Raw genomic sequence first — 27,419 nt, 5'->3', positions numbered from 1 at the left:
TGTGAGTGCACAATTACACAATTTTATATATATACTTCCTGATGTATGAATGTATATTGATTCCAGTAATTGATAGAATTAAGCCTTCCACTTTAATTGGTATATATTTATTTATTTTTTTATACACTTTTACTTTTTCACTGATGTTCTGGAGAATATCGGTTATGAGAGCTGTGGAAAGTATATTTATAACAGTGTTTCGCTGCAAATTGTATGTTTGAAGTTATAGTCACTGCTGCTGTCACAACATGATCCACTTTCCATTTATCTCAAAGACTGATGATACTAACTCCTATCACACCTCTAGGCCAAGTGTCGCCTTAGGGCGCTCGTTAGATTCCCTCCATACTGACCCCACATTACTTCCTGCATTGTCACCTTGGCCGCCGCTCTATACTGAGCTGGAAACACCCATACCTTAAGTAAATGTTTCTGGAGCTCTGGGTGAACAGTCCAAGCTGGGCAAATATTTGCACTAGCCAGGCTGCAGGAAAATAAACGAAGAGCCGTGCAATCCCACAGTGCATGCAGGACTCCCCCCAAAACGCTTACATTTATCTACTGCAAACCAGAGAGCCAAATCGATTTCCATTGTCGATAAGGCAACATCCTGTCCATTACAGGAACATTAACCCCGCTGGGAGCTATTAACCCATTCAGCAACACATCGCAATGTAAGGCATGCCCGCTTTGGGTCCAGCGTTTAAACACAGCAATGGAAAGTAGTGAGGTTCTCTGCGTTAAACCCAATAGTGTTTTGTTGGCCGCATTCCCATCCACAAACAGATCTGCAGCATTACAAGGGTACAATTAGCCTGGCACACACAGACACTTCCCCAGCTCTCCATACATTATATATATATGGAATTCCAGTAAGTGGGCTCCTATCAGTAGGACGTACCCTCCCTCCGCCCCGCTTGGGCTTACAATGATAATAGCAGAGGGGTCAAAGTGAGGTGCAACTCTCAGAGCATTGCTATTTTTAACAAATACATTTATTTCAGACCCCAATAAAAGCTTGGGTAGTGCTACCCCCCAACCCCCATCTAGTTTGAACCAATACAAGTCAATGTCTATCAATATGTATGTTCAGCCCTGTTTGTATTCACAGGAATACAGAGATTCGGGACTAGCCATGAGAGACCTGGGTGATCCTCTGCTACTCAATAGGCGACAGAACAATTCGGCAGTCTGTGCAAAGGCTGTACCAGGTCAGAACCCTATTCTTTAAATATTGGATGGTCCCCAAATCTCCACAGAGGACCCCCTCCCAATACCCAGGCACAGCTCTCCAGCCAGGTCTGTGAAGGGAAGCTTACTAACTGGTGTGCCGGGAATCCCTGAGTTTGCCTGCCGTGCTAAAACACACAGAGCTGCTCCGAACGGAGCCGAGGGGTTCAAAATACTTGTCCCATGTCTGAGACACTTCCAGTTCCTTACCAATCCAGGGAGGAGAGGCTGCCGGTCTAGGGAAAGACAGGAGAGGGACGCACAGAGCGGAGCACCTGCTGCAGTCTAACCCTCGGTGCTTGGCTTTAATTCCACACGTTTGGAGAAAAAGGATCGACTCGAAGGAAAAAAACAAAACGAGCAGCCCGATCACGGCCAACGGCCACTCATGCCCACCGGTCTCTGAGCTCCAGACTTTATAATGTTATTCCCGGTTAATACGATCAACAAAAAGAGAGCCAGTCGAACCCAGAGAAGGAATGAAGATACTTCCTGGACACAATTCTATCCAGTGGTGACATTTAATCCATGGTGTTGTGTGGGAGCTGAGGACATCTCTCTCCCATAGCCCAGTCGCCTTGTTGGCTGTAAGTCCCTCAGGCAGGGGGAGGAGGACAGGATTTACCTGAAACAACTCCCAGACTATCAGTTTCTCCCCAGGATTGTGAGCAGAGCTGAGCTGACAGTGGCCCTCTCACCCTCCCTGCAAGCAGGGGGCTGGCTTAGCTGCATATCCCCGCCTAACTCATACAGGGGTGGCTTTTGTTTGACTTTACAAAGAAACGTTAACCCTTTTACCAGGAGCTGAGTGTACAGAGAGAGATCCCAGCCGATCCTTGTGATTGATGGAATGATTGGAAACATTTAACGGATTAGAGGGAACGTCTTGATCTTTCTTTAATTTGCTAATTAAACTTCGTTACTTAGTAACTTTGTAAAAAAAACAACAAACAAAGAATAAAAGACATAATCAAATGATTTGAAATGTTCCCAGCAATCTAGGAATTCCTTTATTTGTGAGGATCTCAAACAGAAACTGACAAAAGATACATTTACAGATTTGAAAAGAGGTTGTTAAAATTCAGGCAGCAATTATTAGAAATTATAATTTTACCAATTCAGTTCTCTGCTTTTTATATATCAGCAACTTATTAAACAGCAGGTAAACAGAGAAAAACAATAGCTAATGCCATTAACCAACTCAATTATACTAATGGTATTGACCTTAGAAAGCCTTGGAATTTCAATGGTGCATTAACCAGCTGAGCTATCTTCCAGGCAAATCAATGTAAGTATATGTCTACACACACAGAAAAAATGGACATATGTTTTAATGTACTTTAAAAATGGATACACAAAGACTAAAGTTAATTTCCAATTTAAGGCCAGAGTAGTCAGATTGACAGCATAGATAGCTGACAGAGCATTCTCGGCTATTTTGACTTTAAATTTGAAATTCTCATTGAATTGACTTCAAATCCCCCCATTAGTGAATAACCGTGTGAGACATTCTAAGCAAACATTCACGTCTTCTTTGGATGTTTACAGGCAGTTCAGTAAATATAAAACAGAAACTTATGTATTTTACTCGGAGAGGCCATAAAAGCTCTGCGGCTCTATTGTGGTCACAGGGTAATGGCAAAAAGTAAAATATGTTGAACAATCGAAACGTATGCTTTCAGTAAGAACAAATATATGCTCAGTCCAATGGAATAAAATATTAAATGTGATATAAAATATTACTGAAGTCTTCTTCGCAAATGGAACATTAGGTTTTTTGTTTTTTTTTCTACTGAGAAATGGAATAATAAATGTGTTCAGCTCTTGTAGGGTTAAACCATGATTCTGCCAAACGAGGCTTGTGCGAGCCCAGGGCAACTGATTGGAGAGACAGTGCATTCTTGCTGTGAGAGGACTTTTGAAAGCTTAACAAAAGGAGACATTCCCATTGCAAGTACAAACCTCTGATAAGAGTTTACATTGAAAGGCCTCCTTCCCCTGCCCCATAAACCCAATTCACGCACGCCCGCCCGCCCGCTCGCCCGGGGAAGTATCGTTTACAAATATCTTGTACAATGGGAAACCTGTCGGGGCAGGATGTGAGCCAGTCAGGCGTTTCCAATGGCAGATTATTTAGTCACAGCATACACACTAATAACTAACACCATGAGCTGATAATCGGGGGGCACACTTTATTTTGAGAAAATCTCCTAATCACCAGAATTCATGTATAAATGGAGCCATCCGCCATGTAAAGATGGCGGTCGGGATGCTTTGGGGTGTGATCTACATGTAAATACAGGATACTCATGGGCGAGGTCTAATATTTAGGGTAATTCAGAAATGGTGTGGTTAAGCAAGACTGTCAATAAAGTGTAAAACGTGGTCCCCAACAAATAGCTGTAGCTGCAGTACGTTCACAAGAAGAATCCATGAGATCCATTGGCCTGGAAGTGATCAATACAAGTCAGATCTCTGGGGTCTCTTGGTACATGGAACGTTTACACTCCGGCTGCGTATGAGAAGATCTTCGAAAGCAAGAATGTTCAGTATCTTTATAAAGAGGGAAAAACAAAATCAGAGGTGATCTTTCTCTAACTAAACCGGGTGGATACAGTCAGCGATCCACCAAACAGGTACTTTAAGCAGGTGTTTGAGAAAATTCCCATAAAGTGTAAAGCTGAACGGAGCCTGAATCACATAACTTATCAAGGTGTGCTTCGGGGGACAGGGGGAAGCTGAGAAAACCTGCGAAGATGGATTGCTCTGTTTATATTCTACTGTCCTTTTCAAAATTGTACAGCGCTGCGGAATATGTTGGCGCTTTATAAATACCGGTAATAAATAAATACGAGAATAAATAAGATACAACTCCTCCAAAAGATTGGAACAGAACAGGTAAAGAGAGACGCCATTTCTGGCTCTCAATGGGCATGTTCTGCACCCACCCCTCCCCATTATTTAACATAACCCAGTTCATTGTTTAGTGAATACATCCCTGCAGGGCCGGACTGGGAAAAAAATTCGGCCCGGGCATTTTTTTACCACAGCGGCCCACTAAGAAGGGGGCGGGGCAGAGAGGGTGTGTTTTGTCATCACTAATGACAAGCACGCCCCCTCTCAAAGTGAGCATGTTGGTTCAATGCTCTTCCAGGGCAGACCATGCACAGAGCTCTGCTGAAGAGCTCTGGCATGAGAAAAAAGCCCTGTATTTGTTCTGCACAGCGCAAGCAAATTTAATAACATGCTTGCACTGTGTTTCCTTGCAACTTGTCTCTGGTGTCTCTATAAATGGATACCAGGAGACAAAAATGCCAGGAAAGGGCCTGCATCCCTGATAGAAATATACCTGGAAAATACGCACGTTCTGTTTGTCGCTCATTCTGGGCAGCAATGATTGCTTGCACCAAGAGAGCGCCCTCCAATGGTAACCCATAAATATCGTACTGCTATCTAAGAGGTGAATTCACTAACAAGAGAATTGTAGTGAATTTAAATGTAACCGGAACATTTAACATCGGTCCCCTGTTCTTATTACCCCCTCCGACCGGAGTAAAGAAAATGTCAGGTTTAATCTGACAACGTTACAGCCACTAAAATAAACAAAAAACAAAAACAGGGCTTCCTTAGAGAAACATATTAACTAACTCCTGTGAGAGGCTGGGGGTCTAACATATTAGAACCCCAGCCTCTCACAGCCCGTGCCCTCCCACTGTCTGCGTGGACAATCAGTGACATTCTTTCTCTACAGCTACTGCAGGAGCCATACATTACCCAGGTTAAACAGCTAGAGGACTGCACAGCTGGCAATATATCTTCCATTCTGGGTAATTAAACCAACGTCTTTTAGACTGTAAGCTTGTTGGAACAGATTCCTGGCTATTGAACAGGTTTTATCATGACTTTTATTTTACTTTTATTTTACTTGTGCACTGCGCTGTAGAACACGTTGGAGATCTGATAATGACCTATGGAAATTAGTATTCATTTTAATACTGATAATAACCGATTAGAGAATAAATGTTCCATAATTCACTCTGTTTGAAGAGGACCCAACCTAGTGATATGCAGTGACACCAATTAATGCCCAGCTTGCACATATACAGCGCCACCTAAGGGATGGGAAATAAACTACAGGGTAACAATGTGAATACATTAGTTTCTATTATTACTATTATTGGCATTTCTAAAGCTCCAACATAATCCGCAACGCTGTACACTAGGGGGAGGGGGGATATAACCCTTAATGCCGATGTGCTAAGGAAGTATCTCACAGATTTCCAGGAAATGTCTGAGTAGCTTCATTTAAACACTGAATACCTGTAGCGTTATCCTAGGAGCTCCACGGGTTAAACACACATGGCTTGAAGAATCCTCCGGATAAGATGCTGGACCAATTAATTCTCCCAGGATTCAGCACGTTACATTTTATCTTTTTATTTCAAAATGTCAGATGGTCAAAGCTCAAATCTTGATACATTTACAGAAAATAATACCATATTATTCTAAAAGTACTTGGACTACTGCACAAAATACACCCCTTACCCCCCCCCCCCACATCTCACGCGGCCAATGATGGATGTTTGATTTTAGTGAAAGCGGCTAGGGGTGATGTCAGGATGATATCAGAAAATGTGGGGGATAATTATTACTGATAAACATGTATTTAAATTAAAATGTGATTTAGAAGAACAATGCATCTTAGTTACACAGACTGATTTCTAAACACATTTATTGTAGTTTAAAGACACATTACTGGGAGTATTATTACTGTGGAGCTATGTTATACACTCAGACACATTACTGGGAGTATTATTGCTGTGGAGTTCTGTTATACACTCAGACACATTACTGGTAGTATTATTACTGTGGAGCTATGTTATACACTCAGACACATTACTGGGAGTATTATTGCTGTGGAGCTCTGTTATACACTCAGACACATTACTGGGAGTCTTATTGCTGTGGAGCTCTGTAATACACTCAGACACATTACTGGGAGTATTATTGCTGTGGAGCTCTGTTATACACTCAGACACATTACTGGGAGTATTATTACTGTGGAGCTATGTTATACACTCAGACACATTACTGGGAGTATTATTGCTGTGGAGCTCTGTTATACACTCAGACACATTACTGGGAGTCTTATTGCTGTGGAGCTCTGTAATACACTCAGACACATTACTGGGAGTATTATTGCTGTGGAGCTCTGTTATACACTCAGACACATTACTGGGAGTATTATTACTGTGGGGCTCTGTTATACACTCAGACACATTACTGGGAGTATTATTGCTGTGGAGCTCTGTTATACACTCAGACACATTACTGGGAGTATTATTGCTGTGGAGCTCTGTTATACACTCAGACACATTACTGGGAATATTATTGCTGTGGGGCTCTGTTATACACTGAGACACATTACTGGGAGTATTATTGCTGTGGAGCTCTGTTATACACTCAGACACATTACTGGGAATATTATTGCTGTGGGGCTCTGTTATACACTGAGACACATTACTGGGTGTATTATTGCTGTGGAGCTCTGTTATACACTCAGACACATTACTGGGAGTATTATTGCTGTGGAGCTCTGTTATACACTCAGACACATTACTGGGAGTATTATTGCTGTGGAGCTCTGTTATACACTCAGACACATTACTGGGAGTATTATTACTGTGGAGCTCTGTTATTCACTCAGACACATTACTGGGAGTATTATTGCTGTGGAGCTCTGTTATACACTCAGACACATTAATGGGAGTATTATTGCTGTGGAGCTCTGTTATACAATCAGACACATTACTGGGAGTATTATTGCTGTGGAGCTCTGTTATACACTCAGACACATTACTGGGACTATTATTGCTGTGGAGCTCTGTTATACACTCAGACACATTACTGTGAGTATTATTACTGTGGAGCTCTGTCACACTCAGACACATTACTGGGAGTATTATTGCTGTGGAGCTCTGTTATTCACTCAGACACATTACTGGGAGTGTTATTGCTGTGGAGCTCTGTTATACACTCAGACACATTACTGGGAGTATTATTGCTGTGGAGCTCTGTTATACACTCAGACACATTACTGTGAGTATTATTACTGTGGAGCTCTGTCACACTCAGACACATTACTGGGAGTATTATTGCTGTGGAGCTCTGTTATTCACTCAGACACATTACTGGGAGTGTTATTGCTGTGGAGCTCTGTTATACACTCAGACACATTACTGGGAGTATTATTACTGCGGAGCTCTGTTATACACTCAGACACATTACTGGGAGTATTATTGCTGTGGGGCTCTGTTATTCACTCAGGCGCATTACTAGGAGTATTATTGCTGTGGGGCTCTGTTATACACTCAGACACATTACTGGGAGTATTATTGCTGTGGAGCTCTGTTATACACTCAGACACATTACTGGGAGTATTATTGCTGTGGAGCTCTGTTATACACAGACACATTACTGGGAGTATTATTGCTGTGGGGCTCTGTTATACACTCAGGCACATTACTGGGAGTATTATTACTGTGGAGCTCTGTTATACACAGACACATTACTGGGAGTATTATTGCTGTGGGGCTCTGTTATACACTCAGACACATTACTGGGAGTATTATTGCTGTGGAGCTCTGTTATACACTCAGACACATTACTGGGAGTATTATTGCTGTGGGGCTCTGTTATACACAGACACATTACTGGGAGTATTATTGCTGTGGGGCTCTGTTATACACTCAGACACATTACTGGGAGTATTATTGCTGTGGGGCTCTGTTATACACAGACACATTACTGGGAGTATTATTGCTGTGGGGCTCTGTTATACACTCAGACACATTACTGGGAGTATTATTACTGTGGAGCTCTGTTATACACAGACACATTACTGGGAGTATTATTGCTGTGGGGCTCTGTTATACACTCAGGCACATTACTGGGAGTATTATTACTGTGGAGCTCTGTTATACACAGACACATTACTGGGAGTATTATTGCTGTGGGGCTCTGTTATACACTCAGACACATTACTGGGAGTATTATTGCTGTGGGGCTCTGTTATACACAGACACATTACTGGGGGTATTATTGCTGTGGAGCTCTGTTATACACTCAGACACATTACTGGGAGTATTATTGCTGTGGGGCTCTGTTATACACTCAGACACATTACTGGGAGTATTATTGCTGTGGGGCTCTGTTATACACTCAGACACATTACTGGGAGTATTATTGCTGTGGAGCTCTGTTATACACTCAGACACATTACTGGGAGTATTATTGCTGTGGGGCTCTGTTATACACTCAGACACATTACTGGGAGTATTATTGCTGGGGAGCTCTGATATACACCCAGACACATTACTGGGAGTATTATTGCTGTGGGGCTCTGTTATACACTCAGACACATTACTGGGAGTATTATTGCTGTGGAGCTCTGTTATACACTCAGACACATTACTGGGAGTATTATTGCTGTGGAGCTCTGTTATACAATCAGACACATTACTGGGAGTATTATTGCTGTGGAGCTCTGTTATACAATCAGACACATTACTGGTAGTATTATTGCTGTGGAGCTCTGTTATACACTCAGACACATTAGTGGGAGTATTATTGCTGTGGAGCTCTGTTATATACTCAGACACATTACTGGGAGTATTATTGCTGTGGAGCTCTGTTATATACTCAGACACATTACTGGGAGTATTATTGCTGTGGAGCTCTGTTATACACTCAGACACATTACTGGGAGTATTATTGCTGTGGAGCTCTGTTATATACTCAGACACATTACTGGGAGTATTATTGCTGTGGAGCTCTGTTATATACTCAGACACATTACTGGGAGTATTATTGCTGTGGAGCTCTGTTATACACTCAGACACATTACTGGGAGTATTATTGCTGTGGAGCTCTGTTATACACTCAGACACATTACTGGGAGTATTATTGCTGTGGAGCTCTGTTATACACTCAGACACATTACTGGGAGTATTATTGCTGTGGAGCTCTGTTATACACCCAGACACATTACTGGGAGTATTATTGCTGTGGAGCTCTGTTATACACTCAGACACATTACTGGGAGATTTATTGCTGTGGAGCTCTGTTACACACTCAGACACACCAACAATATGGAGGTCCTAGAAAACAGGGACAGAGGGGCAGGTAGCGTGTAATCAGTGCCAGTGGAATCCTCTCCCCCAGTCTGTATGTTATTTATCCCAGGCTCTGCAGCTCTCCCTCCCACTATCCACTGTGGGAACCGCTCGCAGTGCTATTAATATGTACAGAAAAATGTGGCCAAACTGGATTTGTGATTTGGGGCTGGAGGGATCCTGCTACCAGGAGCAGCCTGTGTCTGGCAGGCATCGTGATGTCATCACCAGGTGCAATCACTATTGGGAAAAGCTGGTAAAAGGCCAAAAGATCATGTCATCTCCTGGACTTAACCCCTTCGTAGACAATGGGTGAGAATCTTCAGCTTATTTAATATGAAAAGCGACTATTACAGAAGGAGAGATAAAAAAAGACCGGCAAAGGACGATATGTTAAACACATGACACAAAGTTAAAGCATTTCATACTTGCAAACTATCCCAGATTTCCAACAACAGTCCTTATTTATTTTGCATTATTTTTATCATTTGAAATGGACTGTAAACTTTGCACTCTCCCCATTGCACGTGACGATCCATCAATGTATTGAAGATTCCGTTACGATTTGCATTCGGCTTTGTCCTATGTTAAGCTGTGAAACAGACTCAGGAAGGTGCCTATGGTGATTTTATGCCCCAGCGTCAGGGAATCAACGCGCACATGAGGCTTGCGCTGATTGAATCAGCCATATTGCGTGATCGTCCTCTGTTGCAGTTTTTGTTTAGTCGCTGTGACGAACTGAGCTTCGTCACGTGTTTTTGGAGGGGCCTGCTGGCCAGCCTCTTACCAAAAGACCAAAGTCCAGCATTGCCTGCAATCGGTTCCACAACACTTAGAAAAGCGCTGTTCGGTGGAAACGTTCCCACGAATAAGGGGAACAAGCTCCCGGGTAAGACTATTGACTCTGTTCGGTAGTTTGTTTGTTTTTAAACTACCGAACTAGATCGACCGCAAGCCCGGATTCTCTGGAACTGTATTGGGCATGGGACCATGCGGGCGGGCGGTCGGTCAAAATGGAGAATTCCAGGAAATTACTGAACACCTGAACCAATCTGAGTGATTTTTGGATATGTTGGTCACCAAGATCAGGCCTATCAGGGGATGTGGGGATTTTGTGTGTTTTAACTTATTTTGGGGGTTTTGCAAATATGTGTGTTTTTTGTGTCTGGAGATAATTGAATTTAGTACAGTGCTGACTCATCATCTCCCGGGCATAAGGGAGGATTGACCTATTTTGTATGGGAATGTCCTGGACCTGAGGTCCAGGGGGAGTGTCATTTAAGGCCAGTTGTGGCTGCCATTAAAGAGATTAGTTTTACCATTCATGAAGTCTAGGCTCATGTTTGGGGGATTGGAGGGATTGCTACAATCATTATACTCCATTGGATCACAACGATTGCTCTTGTAAGAGCAGCCTGCTTTGCTCTCTGGACTAGGAGAGGTCTCCCCACTGGTCGCTGGATCCTGGTCTTGGATCCAGGGTGGGTGGAATGACAGCCAACCAAGCTGTGGCAGTTTGGTAAGGGTCCGGCTGCCCAGGTATAATTAACCCACGAAGACCAAGACATAAAGCGTTTCAGGGTAATTACATGGCTTTCACTCCCATCTCTGGCTTACAAGGAGTTAAACCAACTCCTAAGTTTGTCCGCCTCAAGAAAGTGATTTCAGCAAATCAAATACGTCTCGGAAACCGGCTCACCATTAAAAATGAATCAAATGCTGGTAAATTTCTGTGATGTCTCATAAAAAGAACTATTGTGTCCAGCTATGAGAGGTTTGTCTATCCTTCACTCCGTCTGCAAAATCTGGGGAAATTCCAAAACAGCTCAAACAACGACAAGCACTAAGCGTGTGCATGTAACGTGCTGGGTGTGCGTGTATGGTACATGGCAGTAAGAATAGTACAATACACATCACATGCAAAGGAGAGCTGTGTGTTTACCTACATTTGCATTGGTGATAAATGTCACGGTCGTGATGCCGTCATGCACATTACATTAACTGTCTGCTTTCCAGCGGATAGAGACATGTGCCTGATTAACCATGTTAGTGTCAGTAAAGCAATGTGTTTCTGGACTGCATTCCCATAGTCATTAGTTAGTATACAGCAGGGACACATGGTGACAAACAAAGATTGCCATATTTACAGCTTCCTTTGGAGCGCTGGACTCTCACCCCACAAATCTCTGCACGTTAGGAGTTTGTGGAATAACATGTTTAACCCCAAGAGCAGTGCAGATCATCATTTAGGTAAGTCAAACTTCTCTTAGACTGAATGTGCACCTACCAACAGAGTTACGATCCCCACATGGGAGAGAGTACAGCTCAAAGTGTGCGAGCGAGTCTGTCGTTTGTCACTTGTGTGAAACCAAACAACTGGGGTCTTACTACGCCTGTACCCCAGCCCTAATGCTGTGACCTGGCCAATGTGGAACAAAATCTCCATTAATGAATCCAACTTTGGCTGATAGTGGTAGGTGTGGGGTTAGCCCATGGCTCTCAGACTACCACTGCCACTTACACCTGGGTGGGCTAATACGTTGGTTCACTGCGGCGTTATTCGCAGGTAAAGGGACAGGTTGTAGGTGCCTGGAGATCCCAGCATTTTGTAATAATACTACATGTCCTGATGCAATAAGACATACAATCCAATAAGCAGTAATAAGATAAAAATAATTGATTCAGCTGTAGTGATGAAGGTCTTGTGATCAGGCTGAAACGTAGCTTGTTATGGGACCTCAATAAACTTGGAGTGCTTTCACATACCGTGGTGTGCTGGACCACCTTCTTTGTGTTAGTATTGCTGTTGGATTGCGGAACAAGTAGTGGAACATATTAAAGGAACACTTCAATACCATAACCACAACAGATCACAGTAAGCAGGGTGTAGGAACTTCTGTTAGAAGCAAGGCTTAGCTCACTGGCTTATTGCATCAGTTCATCGCAACAGCGTTGCACTTTAACAGTTAATACAGAGATGGGAGACCTCTGTGTGATGATTATGTATTGACCTCATCGCCTAGTCTTCGTTGGCGAAGGATTATGGAAATTGCAGTTTGTAGTTCTGCACAATTCCCAATTATGTGCGAAAACATACAAATAATTCTATCCAGGTCATCACGTATTAGTTGTGGCCGGGTCATTGCTCTTTGAAGGAGAACATATTAATGGACATCAACGAGTCCAACAGAACAAAGTCTATATTACTGAAACGCTTTGTCCTACAAAAACCACGGAGGGTCCCCCATCTCCACAGTTCTTCTCTCCAGCATGAGGAGCACATCTGCTTTTTGGTGGTTAAAGGTTTGGGTGTAATGAGCGTTAAGGCGAGACGTCGGCGAGTGACACGCAAGGCTTAGGATAACAATGCAAACTGCCTCTGGCCGCTCATAAAAACAGCACTCTTTGGCTCTCATATTGCACCGAGCTGCAGACACAGCTCCCTCCCGGGGCAGAGGAAATCTGTCTCCTGAAACCTATAGGCAACTACACCACTCACATAAAGCAAACAAAAAAATCAAACGCATGGAAAAGATTCTGCCACGGGGGGTTTGTTTTTCAAATGGAACGGTAAGAAGATATTGTCACGGCCTCCTGGACACACGATTCTCAAATGATAACAAGAATTTGGGGAGGAGAGGTAAAGGGACAATACATTAACAACATAGAAAAGTATTAGTTGCAGGGATTTTACAACCTCATTTTATGAAGGATCTCTGATTTATCAATCTGTCATTTTAACCTCTCACCTGAAAACCAGCAAAACTAATCCGACAGGTCACCCATATATCTCCTCTGTTGGTGCCACTAGTGAAATTAAATTTGTTTTGGATTAAAAAAACAACACCGTGAATAAAGAAATAAAACTACAATTTGCTAAATATATTCTATAAACACAATACATTGTCCCTGTGCCAGTAATCCTTTCTAGGAGATCACTCACAGGGAATGGAGCATTTACATGCTCATCATAAACTCTTCATGAATATCTCAATAGACTGGATAAAGAGAATCAAGATCCTGCATAGCACGGCTTTAGAATACATGGCGTTACTGCCAAATACTGTGCAAAATCCACACTCTAGGCTAGCACGCTTTCATCAGTCCCCAATATATGCAGTCACACATGGCCTCCGGATCTTTGGTATATTGCCCAGTGGACTGCTCTGCTTGTTTAATCAGGTCCCTCCTTGGTCTCCTCCATGTTGTTCCTTGGTGTGTTACATATCGCTGTGTTTTAGAATACGATTCTAACGTTCCATTCTGTAATAAGGTACTTCTATTTTATAATCAGATACAGCAAGAATTTGTTTCCATGGAGATGTAAATGAGGCCGCCCTTATCATTTCTTTACTGTAGGGAGTATCCTTGGGATATTAACCTTTTAGATCATGGGAGGCCCAAGCCAGCCTTATCAGTATTGGCCTATAAGAGCAAAGATAACATAAGGTGTAAGTGTGTTCAATAGAGAACCAAACTGAATCTCAGTATTACCCCATCCAGGTATTTGATAGGGAATTAGCCAATAATAGAATAAAACAGGGTAGAAATGAATAATGACGTCCGCAAAGCATGATTTCCAGTGAAACACATGGTCAAAGAAGACCTTAATCAAACAAGCAAGGACAAAATGAAAAGTCCACTGGGGGGGGGGGGGGGGGGGGGGGCAGAGCCTAACCAGCGAACTAGCAAGACGCACTCCTGTCACAAGGCTACAAAAGCGACGAATAAACCGGGCTGCAGAGCTCACGGCACTGGGGTAACCCGCCGGAACAGAATGCCACCCAACTCGACACCCGGGATGACCGGGCAAAATAACGGCAAACTGAGGCCTAACATGGGAGGTGGCGAGGAGAGACGGCCGCTTTCCCGCCAACCGCAATCAGCCGTAAACAAGCAGAACATGCAACCCCCCCCCCCCCTATGGACCGGTGGGGGACATCCCGGTCCCCACCAGAAGGAGGGCCTTGGGCCCTAGACCCCATGTCTAAACCTGTGATTTACCCAAGCAAAGTGGGACCCTGGACCTCCAAGATGGCGGACACACTCAGCCCAGCAAAACGAAACAAGCAATCAACTAACAGTTCGGGCGCTGACTATAATGACTACATCACAGCGGAAGGTTCACTAACCGCAGCCCAACAAGAGGTCAGGAGGGAAACCGAACTCCGCTACAGCCGCATCTTTAAAGCACTGTGGAAAAAGCTGGAGGCCCTCATGCAGACCCCCTTGTCGGGGACAACACTAGGCGGCACACCACAGGGCCCAACAAGCAGCCGTGGCACCCGAGCACCGCGGGCACGGTCTAATGGTTCAGCGGCCCGAAGGAGCCCTTGCAACCCACGACATCACCCGCACACGCGGCGTCCACACGCAGCAGCAACTAAGCAAAGAGAACTTAAACGCCAGGCAGCGGGGCAGGAGCAACAATCAAGAAATAACGACCAAATCTGACAAGCAGAACCCGGGTAAGAGCACCACGGCGACACAAGGGTAGATCTCACAAACCCCCCCCTGACCCGGAAGAAGAATAGACACCCAAAACGTGAAAGGCACTGGCATCAAGGAGGGGGGCTACAGAGACCACCAGACCCTGTCACTGTCAGCTCTGACAAGAAAGGCCTGAGGCGCCCACATACTAAGCTTTGCGCCATGCTCCCAGCCAGCTACAGCCCACCCCCACAGCCTGGACCTGAGAAGCCACGTCTGCTGCCACAAGTCACCAAGCTAGTACAAGGGAAAGCCACAGCATCACCTAAACGGAAGAGACACCAACCGAACACCGCAGTGGGATGAAGCCCCAACCTGTGAACCCAGAGACTGAAAGCCACAAACCCACTAGACACAGAAAAATATTAAGACTGAACTTTGTCACAACACTATCACCCAAGGGCAAACCACACAGCACACACTCACATACTTGACACCAACCTACCCAAAACCAACGCACATTCCAACATGCCACTACAACATAACCACATAACCCACCAAGCTACACATTAAGTGTTAAGATGTCTGTGCATGTAATGCCTTGCCTCTTTGTCACTCCGCTAACCTCTTCTACCGCTAAGCTACATACCTTCCTATGAGCATAATCTCAAGCGTACCAAACTATTTCATATGCATACCTAGCCTTGAATGATTCCTACTTACCATGACTTGTCGACGTCTCATAGCTAGTTAACCTCATGTTATAATATAATATGTTTATTACCTACTATAATCTGATAGATGTTTCAGAACATAGTAATTTCACATACTATAAAATGTGCTGTTCAATAAGCCGCAAAACAAAATGCTATGTCTATGCTTGCAGCAGCTGTTGTGGTTCTGCATACTCACTGTTACCCTAAGCACAAATAAAATAAAGAATTTAAAAAATAAATGAAAAAAAGTCCACTGGGTGATACGTCACAGAGCGCAAATTGGTGACTATCGGACTGGTTCAACGTAATCAGGACAAAATTGCTTATGATGAGCATTTAAATGCTCCATATTCTGTGAGTGATGTAATAGAGGGAATAACTGGTGTGGGGGCATATTAGTGACGGAGTGCCACATTGTGTTTTATATTTAATTAGTTAAATAGCATACACTGACAACATATAATATATAGATCACAGCAATATTATTATTATTATTGTTTATATAGCGCCAACAAATTCCGTAGCGCTGTACAATGGGTGGACTAACAAACACATAATTGAGATCAGACCACTGCATGTACAGGAACAGAGGGGGTTGAGGGCCCTGCTCGATGAGCTTACATGCTAGAGGGAGTGGGGTATAGTGACACAAAGGGTTAAAGTAGGGGAATTAAATAGTTTGTTAGAGAAGGGTTTATTGAGTGCTTGGTATGTCATTTTTGACAGTTGCAGGAAAGGAGTCATGGGGTGGGGGATGAGAAACCTGCTGACAGTTTAATTGATACGCTTTAATGAAGAAGTGAGTTTTCAGAGATTTTTTGAAGGAGTGGAGGCTGGCTGAAAGTCTGATTTAGGAGGGAAGGGAGTTCCACAGAAGAGGTGCAGCCCTGGAGAAGTCTTGAAGGAGAGCGTCAGAGGTGGGGATCCGGGCAGAGGATAGACGTAGGTATTGGGCTGAGCGCAGGGGTCTCGACGGGACATACTTGTGTATGAGGGAGGATAGGTATGTTGGAGCAGAATTATGTAGGGATTTGTAAGCAAGCGCCAGAATTTTGAATTGGGCCCTATATCTACCTGGAAGCCAATGCAGGGACTGATAGAGCGTGGAGGCGTGGGAGGTGCGACCGGACAGGAAAATAAACCTCGCAGCTGCATTCATTATAGATTGCAGCGGTGCAAGCTGGGAACATGTAAGACCGGTGAGAAGGGGATTGCAATAGTCAAGGCGAGAGAGAACAACAGCATGAACCAGTACCTTCGCTGCGTCTGGCGTTAGATATGGGCGGATGCGCGCTATGTTCTTAAGTTGGAAGCGACCGGATTTGGCTATCGATTGGACATGGGGAGAGGTCAGAATCAAGAAGAACCCCTACGCAGCGAGCTTGCGAGGTAGAAGTGATAGTAGCGCCGTTGACTTGAATGGAGACAGACACAGGAGTAGCAGCACTTGAGGGAGGAAAAACTAGAAGTTCTGTTTTGGACAGGTTGAGTTTAAGGAAGTGGGCAGCCATCCAGTTGGAAATAGCAGAGAGGCAGTCAGAAACACGAGTCAAGGTGGGCGGAGAGAGATCAGGGGAGCACAGGTAGATTTGCGTGTCATCTGCATATAAATGCTATTGGAAACCAAAGGAGCTGATGAGTTTACCAAGGGAGGCAGTATAGATAGAGAACAATAGGGGGCCGAGGACAGATCCTTGGGGGACGCCGACAGAGAGGGGTTGGGGAGAAGAGGCAGAACCAGAGAAAGAAACACTGAAAGAGCGCTGGGAGAGGTAGGAGGAGCACCAGGAGAGAGCAGTATCCCGTAGACCAAAGTTATGAAGAATGTGAAGAAGCTGTTGATGATCAACAGTGTCAAATGCGGCAGAAAGATCAAGGCGGATTAGGATAGAGTATTGGCCGTGAGATTTAGCAGCAATTAAATCGTTGGATACTTTGGTCACAGCAGTTTCGACAGAGTGACCAGCGCGGAATCCAGACTGAAGGGGGTCAAGCAGAGAGTTGGATTCGAGAAAGTCTGTCAATCTGGCGTACACAACTCTCTCGAGGATCTTGGAGGCAAATGGGAGTAGCGAGATAGGGCGGAAGTTGGATGGGGAGTTGGGATCAAGGTTGGGCTTTTTCAGAATCGGGGTTACGGCTGCATGTTTGAAGGGTGAGGGAAATGTACCAGAGGAAAGGGAGAGATTGAAGATGTTAGTGAGAGGTAGAGCAAGAGAGGGAGACAAAGTGCGGATGAGATGCGAGGGAATAGGATCGAGGGAACAGGTGGTGGGGCGGGAGGACAGGAGCAGAGCAGAAACCTCTTGTGCTGTAGCAGGTGCAAATGTGCATAGGATGGCAGGGGGAGTGGGGTTGGGTGATGTAATGATAGGGGTAGGAGAGAGATTAGAGATCTCGCTCCTGATTGTAGAGATCTTCTCAGTGAAATGAGATGCAAAGTTTGTGGTGGAAAAGGTGGTGGAAGGAGGGGGAGGCACAGGGCGAAGAAGAGCATCAAAAGTGTGAAACAGGTGTTTGGGTTGATGGGACAGTGTGCTTATGAGGGTGTTGAAGTAGTTTACTTTTGCAGAGGAAAGAGCCAAGCTGTAGGAGCGCAGCATAAATTTATAGTGGACAAAGTGAGATGCCAAGTGAGATTTTCTCCAGCAGCGTTCAGCAGTTCTGGAACATTTTTGGAGGTGACGGGTCAGCTTGGTGTGCCAGGGTTGTAATTGGGGGCGCTTGCTGCGTTTACTGTAGACCACCGAAACAATAGGTGCAGGCAATATTATCCAGTCCATATTATTTATCGTACTTGTTTTTTGTTTATACGATTACACGGGGAGAATATAAGTAAATACATTTTAGATGTGTTCATTGTTTTTGTGTTAATTACTTTATTTGCTGTTTATTGATACCAATGTATCACCACATATAACAAAATGGCAGATTTTATTTTCTTATTTTGGCCACATTTTGAAAGGCAGCTGCCAGTTCACCACAGCACGTACTTTAATAAATGAATCCATTGATATTAAAATGGGCTGTGTGTAAGGTAAATATATATTTTACAATCTCATCTAACACGGTGATCAAATGCCATCCTCCTGCAGTGATTCAGTATTCCTGTGAGGTCCACGCATGTTCCTTTGTGTACTCTAAAGCCTGCCTGCACCTATTAAAAAGATCACAGGAGTGTTACATTTCCGTTTTGCCCAAACCTGCCCTCTCCTTTGTTAAATCCTTACAGAGCTTTCCACATGCTGTACACTCATAAAATCACTGGGTAAAATAAATCAAATGGAGTTTGTTTTTTAAATACTTTAGAAGATATTGTGTTTTTAAACCAAAGACGTATGAACGCAGCTAATTTCTCTACGGCCTTTTCTGTCCATTTCATCAGAATACATTGGGAAATAATCTGACAGTAAAAGCTTTACTGAGATATCAGAAACAAAAAGATTAAATAATCACATAATAAGGAGATGGGCGGCTGGGGACAAACGAGTTCACCGGCATTAATCCTCCCTAGCCCTATCACACCACATTTAATTAGTGCTTCTCTGTTGGTCTACCAACTCTTCCGACTGTTGGCGATGTCCAGGATGAAGGCGGTGAGCACCAGATGGAAACATGTCCTTAACTCACATGACACAGAGAAAGCCAGGTATAGGGCACAGTGGGAACTTAGATTAAAGATGCCGACAGTCACTTGAAAGGCAAGGCTCTGGCCTGTGTCCTTTAAGGAGAAACACGGGAATGCCGGCTTTGTATTTGTTCCAGTATGTCGATGGCTGGATGTGGAACAAAGCTTCTCTAGCAGACATCAACACTGACTGGGTCTATCTATTTCACAATGTTTCAGAGAGACGTGTGGACTAAGTTCGGATCAAATAGAGAGGAGGGGGACAATCGAATAAAACAGAGAAAATAAAATATATTCTACTGCAGAGCAGGAAAAGCCAACCTACCTGCTGCAGTTAATCACTCCACAATCTATTCTCTCACTACTAGACTTCAGACTGTGAACACTGAGCCAGACAACGTCTCTGCTGTCTAACTGTGTGACCCTTCTTCCCAGAAACGGACTCAGACTCCTATAAGCTTGAGCCAGACAATTTAGTGTCTGCAATGTATAGCTACATGACCCATCCTATCATCAGTGGACTCAGACTCCTATAAAGCTGAGCCAGACATTTATTGGCTATCATTTATAACTACACGACCCATCCTACCAGCAGCAGACTCAGACTCCTATAAAGCTGAGCCAGACATTTCTTGGCTATCGATTATAATTATGTGACCGTCCTCTCAGTGGCGGACTCAGACTCCAATAAAGCTGAGCCAGACATTTATTGGCTATCGATTATAATTATGTGACCGTCCTCTCAGTGGCGGACTCAGACTCCAATAAAGCAGAGCCAGACATTTATTGGCTATCGATTATAATTATGTGACCGTCCTCTCAGTGGCGGACTCAGACTCCTATAAAGCTGAGCCAGACATTTATTGGCTATCGATTATAATTATGTGACCGTCCTCTCAGTGGCGGACTCAGACTCCTATAAAGCTGAGCCAGACATTTATTGGCTATCGATTATAATTATGTGACCGTCCTCTCAGTGGCGGACTCAGACTCCTATAAAGCTGAGCCAGACATTTATTGGCTATCGATTATAATTATGTGACCGTCCTCTCAGTGGCGGACTCAGACTCCTATAAAGCTGAGCCAGACATTTATTGGCTATCGATTATAATTATGTGACCGTCCTCTCAGTGGCGGACTCAGACTCCTGTAAACTGAGGAGAACGGATTTAGTGTGTGAATCCCTTGACCTGTAAGAATGAGCCAGGCTGCAACCATTGCTAGATGATATTTAAAGTAAAACTGAGGGGGACCTAATGACACATTAAAGGGACAGAATTGCAGTTTAAACCTATGTCTCGCCTCATTAATACAATAGCTACCTGTAGTGTTAATTCACATTGTGTGCGATATCGGAATAGTATCTCATCCAGATGCTCGGGGGCCACATCTGCCACTGGTTAGTGGATACATGTTCATTTCACACGCTAATGTCATGCTACTGAAACACGACACCTGTTAGTTTAATACAATCACAGCAAATTAAATCATGGAGCTCCTTGGGGAATCCGGCCACAATGAATTCATCGATTTGCCTATTATTGAATAGGAGTGCAATATCCACCGGCATATAGTCTGTGCCGGATGAGAGTGTCGGGATTTATAGTCAGTAAGGTACAGAGCCCATCTCTGATAAACACAGCGTGTCTCGACCACCAGTGAAAGCTCTAACCGGCCCCTAATTGTACTAATGGGAGTCCAGCTGACCCCTTTCATTGCCTGGCTGACATCAGAACCAGGGGACCCATCTGTTGGCAGCAGGGAGCGATGACAGTGATTTAGAGACGCTTTACATGGCTGGGAAAGCAATAAGGGAGAGTGATCTTATTTATGGTTTTACTGTTTATCGCCAGGAAGGCACAGACAGCCTGTTAATAGACGACAAATCCCATCATCCACCCTGAGCCAATAGACTTGGTTGCCCTATTTTTGTACAAGAATTTGACTTCCACTCCTTTTATGATATTTTTTACAATTATTACGATTATTATTATTATATGGTACCAACATATTCTGCCATGGTGTACAATGATATTCAAATGTAATATAAAGATAGAATGTTACTGAACAGAAAACACATATTTTTGGTGTTGCCTCGCAATCAGTATTAACAATATGAAACTTAAACTGGACTCTCTTAGAACCATAACCACTTCAGCTCATTGTCTTCAGATGCTGATAGGAATGAAAATGGTCCAGTAACAGGTTTGGACCAAGTTGAGTCAGCCCAGTTTTTCCCGCTGATGGCCCCACCACCGGGTCGAAACGTTGCTGCTGTGAGTGAACATTTCTATTTGGATCCCTGGCTGGTGATTGGAGGAGACTGGGGGTCCATGGGCTCCATCCTGAAAGCTTTAGTGGTCACTGGTCTGTCACTCACTAAACAGTGTGCCGTCTCCCTGGTTAGATTGTAAGCAGTTTTACAAATAATGAGCTTTCCCAGCTGTAGTGGTTATGGTGCTTACATTGCTCCATGTTAAGATTTAAAGGAATGCTCCAAGTACAATAATCACTATGGTGGTTATGGTGGCAGGAATGTCCTGGTGCCTTCACAGCATAATAAGCACAATGACTGTACACAAACAGTGTTTCTGCTGAATGAGTTCCTGCATTGAACAGAATTGACATCCGACTTCTCGCGCTCTGAGATAACTGGAAGCAGTGCAGGCCCCCAACGGCCCCCAGTAACAGTAATCCTGCAACAACGCTTGGGCAGATTACCCTGGGCGACACTATAACCACTAGAGTGGGCCGATGCAGCTGGTGAGTCCGTGTCACTTCTCTCCCACCATTCCCAGTGGTCCGGGCGTTCTGGGTGTCTCCTGAACACTGTTCTCAGCTAATCTGTTTCCTCTGTTTCCATTGCTGTTTCCTATTAAATGAAAAGAGCCACAATGAGGCTCCGAGCCAGGAAAGCTTATAATGAAACGTATTGCACGCAGAATCCATACTGTGTCATGTGAAGCTATCAGACCTGGTAATCTGGCTAATGTGCAAGTTAAAATCATCACACAAAAAAAGCTGATAACCGACACCTAGACATTCGGCGCCCTAATCCTAAAGGTCATTGAACGGGTAGAATCCACCAACGCTGTAACGCCTAATTAATAACACAGACATATAATGATAATGTGTGCTCTAAACAAACCATTCCCCCCCACGGTACCAACATTTACACTAAATCTGGACCAGCTACTCCCTGGCATAGGATTCTGGGAATCGTAGTAAAAAACTGTTGGTGAGCCACGTTCGACAGCCCTGTATTGGAACTAATGTACAAAGAGCAATTCTGTAGCAAAGTTCTGAATATGAAGCAGTCACCGTGGAAACCAGCGGAATGTTCGTGCTGATTGCTCACTGGGCGTGAGCATCCAAAAAGCCCAGATTTTAAATATTGCATACACTTCACGAAATGTCAGACTTTGGGTGGACTGGGACCTATTTAATCACCTACTCAGTGACCCCCGTGTACTCTGCTACGCCTGGCACAGTTGGTTTTTCACTTGGCATAAAAAATGCAGTTGGTAGGAGAACAAAAGGGGAAAACACAATCCAATGTTGGGAGGGGTGAGGGGGCATTATCTCAGGCAGTTAAAAAATCCTGCACGTAGTAAGCTGGTTTGCAAACCGATATGCGAGCATTCCTTCACAGCCCAATGGCAGTCAAATTACATGCTCGCACACAAATACATATCTATTTACAAGACGGAGTTACTTCCCACTGAATAACATGCAGCTTGTTAAGCAGTCTGTCTGCCCAGATCTGCCATGTTTACTGCTACACTGTGTCCCACCCACGGAGGTCAGACTCGGCCACTCAGATCTGACACTGCACTTCACGGCTGCCATTGTGTATTTTGGGAAAGTAATTAGCTGTGAGATGATGACAGGCTGTACATGTCTCCCCCTTTCATTAACACTTTTATATGTTAAAGAGCCAACTAGACACAACGTGAGAAGCTAGAGCCCTGTCCATACATTGGGCGGACATTTTATCGGATTTATTGTTGGCCAGAGAGAAACAACAGCTGATGGTTGATAATGGCTTCACAGCCACTAGGTAACGAGGTAACATTCAGCCCAGCCAATAACCCTTTCTCCTTCCCATGGCACACTACCTGGACCTGCATCCCTGGGACGGGTATAAGGGAGGAAAAACTGGAATGTCCAAGATCTAACCATATTGTTGGGAATTTAAAGCATATTCAAAGTGAATTTCAGATTTAAAGCCAAAGTGAAACTTTCTCTGAGTCCGCGTGGCTTCGAGTTCAGCTACTATGACGTCAGATTTGAAAGCCATTCCTGGCAAGTCTCAGTGAATAGCCCTACAAGAGGTCAGCCACACATTAACCTCCGTGAAATCTTGCTGTGTTTCTATATCGGGGTGCAGCACTGGAAGTACCTCATAAAATATTTCCTTACAGACCGACTTCTAACGCCTGAACCCCTCTGACTTTTAACATCTCTGACATTGGCACCAATACAAAGCGCGATACATGGCTTATATACAGCCGGGCTGCCACAATGACCACCATGTCGATACCGTGCACGTGGGAGACGGCAGACTGTTCACTAAGGAGAGCATGAGATAAAGTGCACCCAGTTACCCTGTGTGTGAATAAGAGATCGACCACCACAGCCTGTCTGGCCGGCTTTTACCCATTCTGATCCGTCAGCGCAGACTCCTGATGGACCACTACAACGAATGTTAGTTATTAAACCTGCGGCCTTGCGTACTGCGTCCATTACTGTGTGCGTAGAGAAATCCAGTCTTTTAGATTAGTCTATAGTTTGAGCCGCACTTTCCAGCACAGGAAGGGTAAATGTTCCCTGGCACGGCCAGATGAGGCATTATTCACAGCTCCTCTAATCAGCAATGTGGACAACCATAAATTTCCAGCCGAGCACCTTGTGCCAGGGACTGCCGGGCGGGCGGGGACAGGAATCCAGATTAGTTTGGGCTCTGGAGGCGCCTCTCTCTGAAACCAGAAGAAAGGAAAGAGGGTGGAAGCCGGATTTAGGGAACAGATTAAAAAACAAAAGAGAGGGAGAAGGATTAGATATTTAACAGGCTTCTGCACCACTCCCATCATGCTTTGCAGCAGGCTGAATGTTATATGAGTTGCAGTCTATGGCGGCTGGAATGATATACGTGATTGTATTGTTTCTATACCTGTAGCCAGGATGATGCCACATTAGGCTGGGTTAACCCATTCCTTGCCATGGCTGTGTAAACAGCACAAATCTAATACGGGCTGAGTGAGGCTTCATTCTCCAGACACAAATATGGATATTTGTAAAACCCACTAGGGTACTTCATTGTCTTCTAACTGCTTGTAAACAATGGAGGGACCAGATAGCAACTATAGCAGATCTATCCACTAATCTCTCACTAACTTTCATGGCAAATACTGAAAAACTGTAGGAACGGGATGTGAGAGTTACAAAATAAATCATTTACTCAGATCGGCAGATTAATATACACACACACATATAATATTTACATATATACACACACACATATAATATTTACATATATACACACACACATATAATATTTACATATATACACACACACAAACACATACAGGTACAAAAATACAGACACATATATACAAACACACAAACACATACAGATACAAAAATACAGACACATATATACAAACACATACAAACAATAATACACACACATATACACACAAATATATACATACATATAATATTTACATATATACACACACACAAACACATACAGGTACAAAAATACAGACACATATATACAAACACACAAACACATACAGATACAAAAATACAGACACATATATACAAACACACAAACACATACAGATACAAAAATACAGACACATATATACAAACACATACAAACAATAATACACACACATATACACACAAATATATACATACATATAATATTTACATATATACACACACAAACACATACAGATACAAAAATACAGACACATATATACAAACACACAAACACATACAAAAAATAATGCACACACATATACACACAAATATATACACACATATTATTTACATATTATATATATATATATATATATACACACACACACACAAACACATACAGATACAAAAATACAGACACATATATACAAACAATAATACACACACATATACGTGCAAAAATACAGACACATGCAAACAAAATACACACACACACACACATATATATACAAGAATACGGTACACACACACATGCAAAAATACACACACACTTAACCAAGTATGTATTGTTCTCAATGCCTTCAGAAAATGAAACAAATTCTATTAGCACGGCAGTTGCCAATGAAGGTACCCATGAAAACGTAATAAATCAAAAGAATTCCTAGAATGCCATTCAGGACACACTGAGGACCCCAAACACCAGCTGCAGTGGGCCGTTTAGTCCCATTAGGTGTTGCCAATGTAGTTTGCATCGTAGCTGGGAAAACCCAATAAACAGGCTTTGTACATCAGTAAAATTGACTTAAATCAGAGGAGAGATTTTCATTGCGTTTTTCTTATCCTTGCTTAACGTTGGTCTCGGCTCACTTCGAGAACATTCCGGCCATGAATCAAAGCCGGCCAGTTTAATCCCCTCTTGGGCCCTCCTGCACTAAAGAGCAATGTTGCATCAGGCCGATTATGGTCTGTTCAATAGGACGTCTTTACAAGCCATAATATGGCCAATCTCGCGTGCTGGACATAGCTGTCCAACATGCCAATCCATACTATTGGCTTGGATGGAATTAATCATTACCCTGTATTGTAAATTGCACATTAACTGCTTCAAACCTGGATGGACTGCCTCTAAAATTAATTACCGTCTTCTCCGACTGCACAGCGTCTACAAATCTGACCTTTTTATTATCAGGTGACAATCGACATCTCCATCCCATTTTATGTGATACTATATCATCTGCTTACAAAAACACCGACTACACTTATCAACACACTTACAATACAAACATCTGCTCACCACTACCACACACACAAAAAAATCACAACCAAAGATCCATGCAAAAAAAAAAAAACCACAACAACAATATATTTATATATATATATATGGAAAGAGGAGAAAAAACAACATAAGATTATTAACAAAAAAAATTTAATTAAGCTAAGTGTTATTACTTAAAAAAACTAGGAACAAATCATGGAAAAAACAATCATTTAAGGTAATTCAAACATTGAGAAATATAATTGTCAGAGTTGGCCCAGAATGTTGAAAATTATAACCAAATAGCTCGGGAGCTGAAACCTGAATAATTTGTGTATTATTCCATGAATAGATAATTATTAAACTAGCTCACTGGCTGTGAAGTCAATGAAACAATAAATATAACAATAAAAAAATAATAAGAGTAGAGTTTTGTGTGGCTCCGATCCCGAATCCAGCTATAAAGTCCCCTGTGACCTGCAGATGGTCTTAGGATATCGTGATTGCAGACAAACATTTAAAGAACACCTGGATTCCTGTTCTAAAAAGAGGGGCCCAGGTACCCCAACTGGCAAGCAAACACCCCAAGACCTCATGGGGAGAAAGGGGAAGAAACCGATGCCACACAAACCCACCCCGGGACTTACGATAGGGGAGATGTGGAGGCAAGCACATGGAGCCACAGAATCCAACATGGCGGCTCTGCATGGCGGGTGCTCGGATTTCATCGAGGACATGTCCAAGGAGGAGGGATACTCACAGCCTCAGCAACCACCGCAGAAGGCAAAACGAAGCGGTACGGAAACAGACATGGAGCCGATCACAACAGCGGTCCTGAAGGCATTATTAGCGGACCTGAAACGCAGCATCCACGAGGATGTCACAGCGCTCCGCGCAGATTTGAAAGGCCTGACAGGACGCATCTCAAAACTAGAGGGCTCCTCACAATCCCAGGCCCAGAGTATCACTACACTACAACACACTGTACAAGCCCTGCAACAGCAAACTCAGCAATACGAGCACCGCCTCGCGGTGCTCGAGGACGCTAAGCGAGCTTCGAACATAAAGATCAGGGGAGTACGGGAGGACGTCCCGGAGGCTGAACTGCCTAAACTTATGGAGCGCCTGATACCAGTAGTGCTCCCACAAAGACAGACCGCAAAGATCACCCCAACAGGGATCTTTAGAGTCCCAAAACCAAAAAGCGCACCAGATGCGGCCACGAGGGATGTCATTCTGACCCTCCGTAACAACAGAGAGAAAGTGGCGATTCTGTC

At 43.6% G+C, this 27,419-nt stretch overlaps 2 protein-coding genes across 11 annotated transcripts in view; both read right to left on the bottom strand.

The window, feature by feature from the left end:
• KDM4A (lysine demethylase 4A) overlaps positions 1-16,475 on the bottom strand; it is a 374,420-nt gene extending 357,945 nt beyond the window's left edge. The window contains exon 1 of the mRNA XM_063427679.1: positions 16,468-16,475. The gene's annotated coding sequence lies outside the window, so the exon portion shown is untranslated. The remainder of the gene's footprint in view (positions 1-16,467) is intronic.
• Positions 1-27,419, bottom strand: part of PTPRF (protein tyrosine phosphatase receptor type F) — a 965,824-nt gene that overhangs the window by 303,904 nt on the left and 634,501 nt on the right. For 9 of the 10 annotated variants that reach the window (XM_063427666.1, XM_063427670.1, XM_063427669.1 and 6 more), the window contains exon 1: positions 1,441-1,934. The exons of the other annotated variant lie outside the window; for it this stretch is intronic. The gene's annotated coding sequence lies outside the window, so the exon portion shown is untranslated. Of the gene's footprint in view, positions 1-1,440; positions 1,935-27,419 lie in introns of those variants that run through there. 10 annotated transcript variants of the gene reach the window in all.

The sequence above is a fragment of the Pelobates fuscus genome, chromosome 7, assembly GCF_036172605.1.
Source record: "Pelobates fuscus isolate aPelFus1 chromosome 7, aPelFus1.pri, whole genome shotgun sequence".
Taxonomy (NCBI): Eukaryota; Metazoa; Chordata; class Amphibia; order Anura; family Pelobatidae; genus Pelobates; species Pelobates fuscus.
The sequence above is the reverse complement of the archived record's forward strand: the minus strand, read 5'-3'. Positions and strand labels throughout refer to the sequence as shown.